A 14357-nucleotide genomic window follows, 5' to 3' on the forward strand; every position below is an offset into this window, starting at 1 on the left:
ATCGTCTTTTCCTAGAAAACCGACGAGGGTCAGGTGATAGTGATTTCTAAATATACGAAATTTCAAAATAATTTTTGGAGGGATTTCAAGATTATTGTTGTTATCAATACCTAAAATATAATGACATGCTCTCCATGTTCCAGTTTCACTCTTCATGGCAGGGGAGAAATGGAAAGGAAGGTGGTGGGAGTTACGTAGGCTTGTAATAATTTCCGTGATCCTAATGACAGCTATTTGTCTATAAATTTTATCGGTCTGAGGCTCATTATTGTGTTTATGTATATATATTTAAGTGTTTCTAAACTAGTTTAACCGGTATTTACTCTCGTTTATGCTTGGATATGGTTAATTAAGCATCCGGGTTTTTAGAACTTTATAGAAGTGAATGTTTTTTGTCCACCAAAAGAACAAAAAATGAATGACAAAGATCCTTGCATCCTATTCTATTATTGGGATGTCATTGATATTCGAGTGAAAAATTGTTCTCAAGTTCCTATCCTACTTCTCCCCAGTCCTAGTGTCCAAAGGTTTGCGGTGAGGACGTCAAGGCTAATAGAGGAATTTTGCGACATTGGTATCTAGATATTGTATTGTTTCTTTATTCTTATGTTTCTTTTGGGTTTCTATGGCTGATTCCTCTGTTACCATATTCTGTTTTACTTCAGCTGCTCAAAAGAAGAACGAACTAGCTGAGCAAATGAAGGACGTAACAAAGAACTTTGAGGTATGGTGTTCAGAGTATAATGGTTGTTTTTCGCCCGATGTTTACGTAGAATTTGTGTTAAATGTTTGATGGACGATCCCTTTTACCTTTATGCAGTCATTTAAGAACCAGTGATTCTTGCTGATGTTCCTTTTCCGGCACAATAGTAGTGAACAGCCTATCTTCTTCCATTGCTGATTCAAAGAACTGAATTTTCTAAAGGTACAGGGCATTCCAAGTAATGCTCAACCATGTTAAACGTGCTGATTGCAACCATATCAATACTAATTCTGAGTATCGTGATCGCAAAAATACTTTCGAAGATGGTGGAATTTGTATGATATCCGTCAAGGGGGTAGTACCCCCTTTCTACGGCTCTTATTAGTTTGTGAGGTACATGAAAATGTTGTGTGTGTCATAGTTCTAACTTTTGCATTGCATCAATTAGCAATTTGTTGATCTTTTATTTATGAGTATTCTTTTGTCCAGGACTCCAGGCTCAAAGTGTTCTATAGCAAAGAGTTTCATTTTTTTGGAAACTGCTTTTTTTTTGTGTGTAAATAAGTAGTACACTGTACACAATGATTGTGCAATGATATATTCTGCTTTAAAGGAAGAACAAATCATTTTGTTAGTTTTAACTTGTATTACTTCATTTTTTCAATCTAGTTAATGTTATTACCTACATCAATTTCGCGAACAATTGTGGAAACATTTTAAAAGTTGTTCCAAGTAAAAGTATTAGTTATTACTCAAAATACTTTATATGATTCATCGATTACACGCCAATGTCTAACATCTTTCTTTTTTGTTCGCCAACTTAAAGTGACATTTCAAACATATATATATTGTGCAAAACTTCGTCGGCCTTCACATGATTTTTCTCTTTAAAATTAGAGTATGTTAGAAGTAAAATTTTTAATAGAAAAATTAATACTTTTGATCAAAATATATTACTTTTCATATAAAGAAGTAATTTTTTTTTTCGAACTTGCATACGTTAGAGATAATATTTTTCACATAAAAAATAATACGTTTATTATAAAAACTAATACTTTTAACATAAAAAAATACTTTTCATATAAAAAATATTTTTTATTTCAAATTGACATATTAAAAGTAATACTTTTATCATAAAAACTAATATTTTTTAACAGAAAAGTAATACGTTTCACAAAAAAATATTTCTTATGTCAAATTTGCATAACAAAATACGTTAAAAATAATATTTTTCACATAAAAACTAATATTTCTAACATAAAAATTAATACTTTTCACAGAAAAATAATATTTTTATGTCAAACTTGCATACGTTAGAAAGTAATATTTTTTACATGAAAACAATAATTTTATAATAAAAACTAATACTTTTCAGGGAATAAGTAATACTTTTATTTTAAATTACACATGTTAGAAATAATATTTTTAACATAAAAAATAAATTTTGATCAAAAAAGTAACTATTAACAGAAAACTAATATTTTTTACTAATACTTTTCACAAAACAACTAATACTTTTCTTATAAAAACTAATATGTTTCGCAAAAAAAGCAATACTATGTAAAATTAACATACGTTAGAAGTAATACTTTTCACATAAAAATAATACTTTTGACGAAAAAACTTTTCATATAAAAAATAATATTTTTTATGTTAATTACCACACGTTAGAAATAATATTTTTCACAAACATATTAATACTTTTATCATTAAGAGTAATACTTTTAACATAAAAAATAATAATTTTATGTCAAATTAACATACATTAAAGATAATACTTTTGACATAAAACGTAATATTTTTGTCGTGAAAACTAATACTTTTGAGCTAACAAGTAATACTTTTTAGTCAAATAAATATATATTATAAATTAATATTTTTAATATACAAAGTAATACTTTTACTATGAAAACTAATACTTTTAGCATAAAAAGCAATACAAAAAATTATATTTTGACAACATCGGTCACCATTTATCATATGTTTGACATCCCGATATTTATTATCCTTGTTGGTTTCTTTGTGGTATTTTTCATCCCTTTGCTTATCGTATTTGAGGTCATCTTCATGACATTTTTATCTCCATAAATTTCATCTTGTGTTGTTATATCTATACTTCACGTCTTTGACATGGTCTTCTTGATGTGAATCTCTCTCCTCATCGTCTTTTTAAGGCATCATGATGTTTACCCTTATCACTGGAACCTTCTGCTCCTTCGTGTCGTGCTTTCTCAAATTCAGAATTCCTCGACTCCTCTTGTACAAGAAAATCTACCGAAAGAAGGGAAAAAAATAACAATTAAAATGTTTCCTACTACTTTCCAAGGTTAATGCTTCTACGAAAATACAACAATCAACAGGGAGCAACCACCCTCAAATAATAATTTTTACATTGCCTTATGATTTATGATCCCAAAATATATCAAATCATCTTTTACTCATGGTTCCGGTTTATCAATTTGACACAGTCATCATATATCATCATAATGTTAGGTACTCAACATCTCTGCACTAGACCAGCCCCAAAGTAGAGTAAAAAAAGAGTCTTCTGAGATCTTCAGAAGCTAATGGACCCAGAGAGCACCGAACAACGTCAACTAGAACTAGAATCACCCGACTAAGAGAAAATGGCCTCACTCATAATTATCAAATAAAAAACAAAGTTCCTCACCTGCGAAGCAAATCTAAATAACTTATAGAATAAATAATAGATTTTGACTACTACTTAATTGGAGAACCAAAAGCAAGAATATGCAACTTACATGATTATTTTAGCAATTTATCTTGATATATGTAGCTGATTTTCCATTGCAAAACCTCGCTAACATGGATTATTCATTTATATCATCTCAATTAACAATCAAGTGTCAAATATTATTACAAGAAACAACTAAAATGAAAATCTTTTTTATTTTTTTATGATAAACATAATACACTTCGTAAGTTATGTCAACCTTACCTTGATTTATTTCTGTATCATCTTCCTCGCTAGAAACGACGACAATAGAATTTAAATTTTGATCTACAGTGACAAAATAATAAAAAAATAGCATTAAAATATAATATAAAACGTAATACTTTTTGTGCAACGTGTGTGGAAACTAATATGAAACGATGCTCCAGAAAAATCATTCATTTTGTATCTAACAAATGAAAGTAATACATTTTCAATATAAACAACAACATTTGTACTAGAAAAAGTTGAAGAGTTGGTTAAAATGAAAAAAATTACCTTTCTGAATATGAGTTTCAGCTTCATTCTCCATATCCGATTTTAATTATCCAACAGCAAAACTAGAAAAATTATGACAGACACTGAGATGATCTAGCCATTTCTAATGTCAAAAAAACAATCAATCAGTTCAAATACTATATATTTGGCCGCTCACTTTTTAACAATTTCACGTTCTTAAGTCACCAGAAAGGTGATTCAAACACATCAATTCAAAATGAAAAAATAACTCAAACATATATTAGACATAAAAAAAAACAAGAATTGGGATTTGGGCTCAATTCTCTCACAAACACAACTCGTGGATTACAAGCTGAAATATGGCTTGAGGAATTATACTCTGGTACAGGATTTATTCAAGTTTACCACGTGTGGTAGAACAATGATGGATAAATCCAAATCAGAGGTACCCAAGTGTAAAGTTTGTTCTCGTTGTCATGGAAGATTCTTTATGTGTTTGATCTGTTCCTCAGTGACGTGCTGTGTAGATCCTGAATCAAATCATGCTCTTTTGCATAGTGAATCTAATGGTGGCCATGAGATCGCTGTGGACATGGAAATTTAATTTTAGCAAATGAAATCGATATAAAAGCACTGACAACAATGTCCCATGTTTGAGTGAAGGTGTCATTCAAACTCCTGCTCTGTATCTGGACAAAAATAAGGGTATCAAATCGAAATTCTAAAAGCCACATCTTGTGACTTTTAGGTTCTGCTTTAAACACTCTTTAAAAGCAAAGTCCAACAATATAGGAATTTCGTATTAAACAACTTCTCCATCAAAACACACTCTCAGTCAGAAGAGCTTCAATAGAAAACAATCACTCCACTTTCAGAATATTTGTATAAGTATGCTGGATGGACCAAAGGTTATTGTCGAGTAAGCTTAATTGACATAGAAAAGGCATTAAAAGAGAACAATCTCAAACAATATAAGTAGCATCAAATAAGACAGTAAAAAAAAATATCAATATCAAATGTACCTTTCCTTTCCTCCACCAATTTTGAGCAATTCACCATACAAATCTACATCCCATGTCACTCCCAATTCCTTCTGCCCAATCAAACCACTGAAGTTGTTCCAGCATCTAAAAATCATACAGCAAATTTAATTGTAGCAAATCGATTTAAAATTGTATCCAAACACAGCATGAAAAATTCAAAGAATCACCAAATCGCAACCAAATTCATAGCACAAATCACAACAATTATAAATATAAACAAACCCCACGGAAGCGTAAACAATTGGTTTTAAAGTGCAATTGCGTAAATTGCTGGAGTGCCCAAGTTCGACATACCAAACCCAATTGAATTTAAAACCAATTGATCTCATGTACTTAAAATAAAGCCTAAACAAAACCCACGGAAGCGTGAAAAAACAAAGGAAGAAGTTGAATAAAGAAAGAAGGCACCTGCTTGATAATCTTGCAGCGATAGACGATAGTTGAAATCAAGAATTATGCCAAACCCAATTCTATGGATGACAGCGATTCAATCAGGTTAGTAGACTAAGATTTGAGATGGTTGGAAGCGATTAAGAAGTGTGAAAACAGAGATGAAATTAGAGAAAACAGGTGAAAGAATCGGGAGAAAAATCAAATTAGGGTGAGAGTCAGATTTCGGGTTACACAAGCGGGTTAGATCCGACCCAATTAGGATTTGTCTCAAGAAACATGACCCGTAAGACGGTTTTATATAAGTATTTTCCATTCATAAATTGACTAGAAGAGAAGCGAGCGAATTGGATTCTAAATCAAAGATCTCCGCCAAAATTCAAATCTAGCTACAATCAGCCCGATAATTATATCATAAATTAAATGATGATAAATATATAATCATAATGATCACTGTGATTGCTTTTGAGCAAAGTTAAAATTCATATTTGATAATCATAATTCATAAATGAATATACACCGAACAATAAGAAAATGTAATTCTTTAATCAAATTTAATATCTATGTTTAGTTAGATGAATAAAATCAGTCACTATTTGGATAAAATTCCTTTTTTTTTTAAAACCATCAATGCTTATTACTTTTAAATTCATTAATGATTTAGTAATGCATGGTATGAAGAACGAAATTCAAATTAGAAAAATCATAGGTATATGAAATCATTTTAACTTCTATTAAATTTCCCGAAGCAATCAAAATGTATACTTCAAAGAACTCAATCAAAATGTACTCTTACTTAAATTTGTAAATAAAGTCAATTTATTTTGATCACTAATTTTTTCTATAAAAAATATTTATGTGATTTACCTAAAAAAATGTTGCAATATAAGATGTAGCAAATATAGCAACAAGATTGTTCTGGTCATGAATAATATTTTTATATGTAGGTCGCTTATGACAAGGTCTAAGGATTTATATCCGTAAGACATATCGATTCGACTCATTTATAACGAAAAATAATTATTTTTTTCACGTGTCGAGTAAAATAAGAGATTCGTCTCACAAATTTAACTCGTTAGACCATCTCATAAAACTTTTTCGAAATTCTTATTGATTACATATAATATATCACAGTCACTTTTATACAAGGTTCTAAAAAGCAAAATGCATGTCAAATCTCATGGTTAAACTTCAAAACTTAACAAGTTTTAGCAGTTTAATTTTTCGAACCAAAATATATCATAAAAATATAATCAACCAAAATTACCACTTTTCCATGTTTTCAATCTAATAAACATAGATATTAATTTATTTATTTTAAAATTGAATGTGATGAACAAATCTCATAAATTATCACAATGTTTATATCTATACCGTAATTATTTTTCTGTTTCGCATTAAAACATTAACCATTTTAAAAATAATAAATTATTAGGTAAATGAAATTTCAGGGAATGTACAATTTATTTTTGAAATTTCAAAACTAACAACTACTAAGAAGCTAAATTTGAATGAAGTGTTAATTCAATCTTTATGAAGTGTAAAAATATAATAATTTTCTCAAATCATTCGTAGTTAAGCTCAAACTCAAATTTTTGAAATGGATCTTTCTACTTCAAACTCAGCCTAGTATTTAAATTGGGCTAGCCCAAAAAACAATTACCCAGCCCGCGAAATTCAAAATATATTAACACGATCAGACCAAAATCTCTTCTTCAAACAAATTCAGAAATTCAAAATCGTCAATCTCTTCGTCAATCTCTCCGAATCTCTCAAAAAATGAGCAACAAAATAGTTCTCAACAAACTGAAGCCATATAAGAGCAACATTGGGAGGATGCTAGAAGGAATTTGGAATCTGTACCTGACTAGAGAAACGGTGAAGAAACTTGAGGCACAGGCTGTCGAGGCTGAGGCCACCGGGCGGCGCATTCTTCACCACGAGCAGCGCACAATTCAAATGTTGGAGCAGAACGCAAAGGATATTGATGAAGTGAAACAATTGCTACGAGAGAAGATCAAGCCATAGTAGAAAATTGAAGGTATACATGTCCGTATTGAGTTCAGTATTAGAAGAAAAAAATTGAAGTAGAAATAAGATCTATACAATGTACGTATTGAGTTCAGTGGTTGTATTAGAAGAAAAAAATTGAGGTAGAAATAAGATCTATACAATGTAGGTATTGAGTTGAGTGATTGTATTAGAAAAAATAGAAATAAGATCTATGCAATGTACGTATATTGAGTTGAGTGATTGTATTAGAAAAAAATTTTTGAGGTAGAAGATCTATACATACATGTAATCAGTGTGATTGTATTCGAATTTTAATATAAGTGAATGAAGAATTGTGTTTACGCTGAAAATTAATCTCCACCTTGTTTTCTGCCCCAAATATATATCAGATATCCTGCATTGCTAATTTGATGCATGCAGCTGAAAAATGTTTTAGTAATTTATTGTTTCGCAAGCCAGCAATGTCATAAATGTTTCTCAAGCCAGCGAGAAGCTCATGACTGAGTCTGAGACTGCTGTGGCAATTATGTATTTTGTGTAAGATGTGTCCTTAAGTTGGAACTATTTTTTTCTTAGGCATAACCAAAAAGTTCCAACATACTGAAAAAACAAGCATAGAGGCAAAAGGCAAACCTTAGCTTCATCCATCTCAATACTTGCATTTTCAAGTCCATCCAACATTGATGAATCCTTGCTTACAAGTGAAGCCTTTACAAATAGGAAAAAACCAGTGTGACTAAACTTATAGTCACAAACAGTCACATTAGATACAAGGATACCGACCAAGATAATAAAACATTAAAACATTAATCATTATAAAAATAATAAATTATTAGGTAAATGAAATTTCAGGGAATGTACAATTTATTTTTTAAATTTCAAAACTAACAACTACTAAGAAGCTAAATTTGAATGAGGTGTTAATTCAATCTTTATGAAGTGTAAAAATATAATAATTTTCTCAAATCTTTCATAGTTAAGCTCACCAAACTCAAATTTTTGGAACGGATCTTTTTACTTCAAACTCAGCCTAGTATTTAAATTGGGCTAGCCTAAAAAACAATTATCTAGCTCGCAAAATTCAAAATATATTAACACGATCAGCCCAAAAAACATTAAATATTTTTCTATTTCGCATTAAAACATTAACCATTTTAAAAATAATAAATTATTAGGTAAATGAAATTTCAGGAAATGTACAATTTATTTTTTAAATTTCAAACTAACAACTACTAAGAAGATAAATTTGAATGAGGTGTTAATTCAATCTTTAGAAAGTGTAAAAATATAATAATTTTCTCAAATCTTTCGTAGTTAAGCTCACCAAACTCAAATTTTTGGAATGGATCTTTTTACTTCAAACTCAGCCTAGTATTTAAATTGGGCTAGCCCAAAAAAGAATTACCCAGCCCACGAAATTCAAAATATATTAACACGATCAGAACAAAATCTCTTCTTCAGACAACTTCAGAAATTCAAAATCGTCAATCTCTTCGTCAATCTCTCCGAATCTCTCAAAAAATGAGCAACAAAACAGTTCTCAGCAAACTGAATCCATATGCGAGCAACATTGGGAGGATGCTAGAAGGAATTTGGGATCTGTACCTGACTAGAGAAACGGTGAAGAAACTTGATGCGCAGGCTGTCGAGGCTGAGGCCACCGGGCGACGCATTCTTCACCACGAGCAGCGCACAATTCAAATGTTGGAGCATAACGCAAAGGATATTGATGAAGTGAAACAATTTCTCCGAGAGAAGATCAAGCCAGAGTAGAAAATTGAAGGTATACATGTCTCTATTGAGTTCAATATTAGAAGAAAAAAATTGAAGAATAAATAAGATCTATACAATGTACGTATTGAGTTCAGAGGTTGTATTAGAAGAAAAAAATTGAGGTAGAAATAAGATCTATACAATGTAGGTATTGAGTTGAGTGATTGTATTAGAAAAAATAGAAATAAGATCTATGCAATGTACGTATATTGAGTTGAGTGATTGTATTAGAAAACAAATTTGAGGTAGAAGATATATACATACATGTAATCAGTGTGATTGTATTCGAATTTTAATATAAGTGAATGAAGAATTGTGTTTATGCTGAAAATTAATCTTCACCTTGTTTTCTGCCCCAAATATATATCAGATATCATGCGTTGCTAATTTGATGCATGCAGCTGACAAATGTTTTAGTAATTTATTGTTTCGCAAGCCAGCAATGTCATAAATGTTTCTCAAGCCAGCGAGAAGATCATGACTGAGTCTGAGACGGCTGTGGAAATTATGTATTTTGTATAAGATGTGTCCTTGAGTTGGAACTGTTTTTTTCTTAGGCATAACCAAAAAGTTCCAACACACTGAAAAAACAAGCATAGAGGCAAAAGGCAAACCTTAGCTTCATCCATCTCAATACTTTCATTTTCAAGTCCATCCAACATTGATGAATCCTTGCTTACAAGTGAAACCTTTACAAACAGGAAAAAACCAGTGTGACTAAACTTATAGTCACAAACAGTCAAATTAGATACAAGGATACCGACCAAGATAATAAAACATTAAAACATTAACCATTATAAAAATAATAAATTATTAGGTAAATGAAATTTCAGGGAATGTACAAACTATTTTTTAAATTTCAAAACTAACAACTACTAAGAAGCTAAATTTGAATGAGGTGTTAATTCAATCTTTATGAAGTGTAAAAATATAATAATTTTCTCAAATCTTTCGTAGTTAAACTCACCAAACTCAAATTTTTGGAACGGATCTTTTTACTTCAAACTCAGCCTAGTATTTAAATTGGGCTAGCCCAAAAAACAATTACCCAGCCCGCGAAATTCAAAATATATTAACACGATCAAACCAAAAAACATTAATTATTTTTCTGTTTTGCATTAAAACATTAACCATTTTAAAAATAATAAATTATTAGGTAAATTAAATTTCAGGGAATGTACAATTTATTTTTTAAATTTCAAAACTAACAACTACTAAGAAGCTAAATTTAAATGAGATGTTAACTCAATCTTTATGAAATGTAAAAATATAATAATTTTCTCAAATCTTTCGTAGTTAAGCTCACCAAACTCAAATTTTTGGAATGGGTCTTTTTATTTCAAACTCAGCCTAGTATTTAAATTGGGCTAGCCCAAAAAACAATTACCCAGCCCGCGAAATTCAAAATATATTAACACGATCAGACCAAAATCTCTTCTTTAGACAACTTCAGAAATTCAAAATCGTCAATCTCTCCGAATCTCTCAAAAAATGAGCAACAAAACAGTTCTCAGCAAACTGAAGCCATATGCGAGCAACATTGGGAGGATGCTAGAAGGAATTTGGGATCTGTACCTGACTAGAGAAATGGTGAAGAAACTTGAGGCGCAGGCTGTCGAGGCTGAGGCCACCGGGCGGCGCATTCTTCACCACGAGCAGCGCACAATTCAAATGTTGGAGCAGTACGCAAAGGATATTGAAGAAGTGAAACAATTGCTCCGAGAGAAGATCAAGTCATAGTAGAAAATTGAAGGTATACATGTCCGTATTGTGTTCAGTATTAGAAGAAAAAAATTAAATTAGAAATAAGATCTATACAATGTACGTATTGAGTTCAGTGGTTGTATTAAAAGAAACAAATTGAGGTAGAAATAAGATCTATACAATATAGGTATTGAGTTGAGTGATTGTATTAGAAAAAATAGAAATAAGATCTATGCAATGTACGTATATTGAGTTGAGTGATTGTATTAGAAAAACAATTTTGAGGTAGAAGATCTATACATACATGTAATCAGTGTGATTGTATTCAAATTTTAATATAAGTGAATGAAGAATTGTGTATACGCTGAAAATTAATCTCCACCTTGTTTTCTGCCCCAAATATATATCAGATATCCTGCGTTGCTAATTTGATGCATGCAACTGACAAATGTTTTAGTAATTCATTGTTTCGCAAGCCAGCAATGTCATAAATGTTTCTCAAGCCAGCGAGAAGCTCATGATTGAGTCTGAGACTGCTGTGGCAATTATGTATTTTGTGTAAGATGTGTCCTTGAGTTGGAACTATTTTTTTCTTAGGCATAACCAAAAAGTTCCAATACACTGAAAAAACAAGCATAGAGGAAAAAGGCAAACCTTAGCTTCATCCATCTCAATACTTGCATTTTCAAGTCCATCCAACATTGATGAATCCTTGCTTACAAGTTAAACCTTTACAAACAGGAAAAAACTAGTGTGACTAAACTTATAGTCACAAACAGTCACATTAGATACAAGGATACCTACCAAGATAATAAAACATTAAAACATTAACAATTTTAAAAATAATAAATTATTAGGTAAATGAAATTTCAGGGAATGTACAATTTATTTTTTAAATTTCATAACTAACAACTACTAAGAAGCTAAATTTGAATGAGGTGTTAATTCAATCTTTATGAAGTGTAAAAATATAATAATTTTCTCAAATCTTTCGTAGTTAAGCTCACCAAACTCAAATTTTTGGAATGGATCATTTTACTTCAAACTCAGCCTAGTATTTAAATTGGGCTAGCCCAAAAAACAATTACCCAGCCCGCGAAATTCAAAATATATTAACACGATCAGCCCAAAAAACATTAATTATTTTTTTGTTTCGCATTAAAACATTAACCATTTTAAAACTAATAAATTATTAGGTAAATGAAATTTCAGGGAATGTACAATTTATTTTATAAATTTCAAAACTAAAAACTAATAAGAATCTAAATTTAAATGAGGTGTTAACTCAATCTTTATGAAGTGTAAAAATATAATAATTTTCTCAAATCTTTCGTAGTTAAGCTCACCAAACTCAAATTTTTGGAACGGATCTTTTTACTTCAAATTCAGCCTAGTATTTAAATTGGGCTAGCCCAAGAAACAATTACCCAGCCCGCGAAATTCAAAATATATTAACACGATCAGACCAAAATCTCTTCTTCAGACAACTTCAGAAATTCAAAATCGTCAATCTCTTCGTCAATCTCTCCGAATCTCTCAAAAAATGAGCAACAAAACAGTTCTCAGCAAACTGAAGCCATATGTGAGCAACATTGGGAGGATGCTAGAAGGAATTCGGGATCTGTACCTGACTAGAGAAACGGTGAAGAAACTTGAGGCGCAGGCTGTCGAGGCTGAGGCCACCGGGCGGCGCATTCTTCACCACGAGCAGCACACAATTCAAATGTTGGAGCAGAACGCAAAGGATATTGATGAAGTGAAACAATTGCTCCGAGAGAATATCAAGCCAGAGTAGAAAATTGAAGGTATACATGTCCGTATTGAGTTCAGTGTTTGTAGTAACCCGTATCCAGAATTAGCTATTAATGAGTATATTAATCGTGTAATCATGTTTAGATTAAGTAAAACATGATTGAGGAAATTCCAAAAAGGTTAACGGACTCCAAAAATGGATTCAGGACACTCAAAATAGCCGGGAAGGTCCCTAAGGTCCGAAGGGTTCGGAAGCTCCGAACCAAGTCAGGAGGCTTCGAACTGGATCGGAGGATCCGAACTGAGGATCGAAGGCTCCGAAGTGGATCGGAAGCTCCGTCGGTAAGATCGGACGTTTCGATCAGGACCAGGGCACGTGTCATCGCTGACATCAGCAAAGTGATGTCATGGCTGACGTAATATTGAGCGATCGGACGCTCCGAAGGTGGGATCGGAGGATCCGATCGTGTTCGGATGTTTCGAACCAGGTTCGGAGGCTCCGAACTCCGTCTATAAATAGGGGGCCGAGATTTCATTTCAAAGTGCACCTTTCCCTTTCTTCTCTCTGATTCCTAAGCCTTCTAACTCAGATCTAGGGAGTTCTAGGCATTCTATTGGGAATCCGAAAGTGGCATAGTGATCCAGGCGTCGAGGCGGAGATGTGGCCTAGTTTTGAGACAATTGTCATCAGCGGGCTGACGACGGATGCAGGTATAGCTATGGTCTTCTTAAATTATTTAGGAGTATGCAATAGCTTAGTTAAGGCTTTTAGAGCTTGATTATTGATGCATGGGTATTTGCATTGTAGAGCTGATATAGGCTTGGAACCTAGAGTGGGACTGCTAGGAACTGCATGTAGTAAGGTACGCAAGTACAGACTGAGATTGCCAGCGGGTTTTGCATGCTTATATGTTGCATTTTGTATGTCATTTATTATGCAGCATGTGCATATCATATTGTGTCTGTCCATCTTGTGAGATGAGCCACGTAGGGTCGCTCAGCCCTGTCTGGACGGGTGATGTCTAGTGCCCAGTGACTGACAGGTCATGGGTGATTAGCATCTAGGGACACAGTCCACGTCCTGTAGGAATGAGCAGTGTACGCAGGGTTTGCTCCCCGGGTTGTACCACTCATGTCCTAGGCGCCATTACTGAGCAGTTATATACAGTTATCCCAGATATGGATACCCTATCATTTGCATGTATCATATTTGTATGTTTCACCCAGTGCTTTCTTATTGAGCTTAGAGCTCACGTCCAGTCTTTTTTGTGTATTTGGACACCCCATTCGACGGGGCAGGTGTAGGTGCAGGACTGAGCACCCGGAGCATGGAGTAGCCAGTGACCAGTGAAGATAGCAGGATTAGCTGTAGGTTTTGCCTTTAGGGTTTATTTATTCGATTGAGTTGTATAATCAAATTTATTTAACCAGTTGTATTCTGCCAGTCTGCTTTTATTTAAGTCTTCCGCAGCGAATTATTTAATGCATGTTTAGTTATGCTCTTAACTCTGATTAGGTAGTGGATCCGGGTAGGGTCGCTATATTTATTGGTATCAGAGCATATACATTCAAGAGACTTGGGATATAGTATTAAGACTTTGGGTTATCCTTATAGGATTGATGAGACCTTGGAAGACGTGATGATGCGGCGATTAAGTTGCCCGAAGACTATCATCATCGGCAGGATTTCTGAAGATTTGGCTAATGGGATTCCAGCAAGTGCGGAAAAAAGTGATGGATCGTGTCCGAATTTTCAAGATTTCTACTCAGGTGGGTCCTAGCTTTG

At 32.5% G+C, this 14357-nt stretch overlaps 1 long non-coding RNA gene across 3 annotated transcripts; it reads right to left on the reverse strand.

Moving 5' to 3' along the window:
* Positions 1-2557: 2557 nt before the first annotated feature.
* On the reverse strand, positions 2558-5567 carry LOC140865205 (uncharacterized). Of its 3 annotated transcripts, none has more exons than XR_012144511.1 (5): positions 5348-5567; positions 4919-5023; positions 3936-4038; positions 3663-3725; positions 2558-2974 (listed from the first exon to the last, which is right to left on the reverse strand). It is a non-coding gene; the product is annotated as an uncharacterized lncRNA (long non-coding RNA). The 3 variants fall into 3 exon arrangements; XR_012144512.1 differs by having other exon boundaries at positions 2559-2974; positions 3936-3997; XR_012144510.1 differs by having other exon boundaries at positions 2560-2974; positions 3936-4028.
* Positions 5568-14357: the final 8790 nt, after the last annotated feature.

The sequence above is a fragment of the Henckelia pumila genome, chromosome 4 (genome assembly GCF_033568475.1).
Source record: "Henckelia pumila isolate YLH828 chromosome 4, ASM3356847v2, whole genome shotgun sequence".
NCBI lineage: Eukaryota > Viridiplantae > Streptophyta > Magnoliopsida > Lamiales > Gesneriaceae > Henckelia > Henckelia pumila.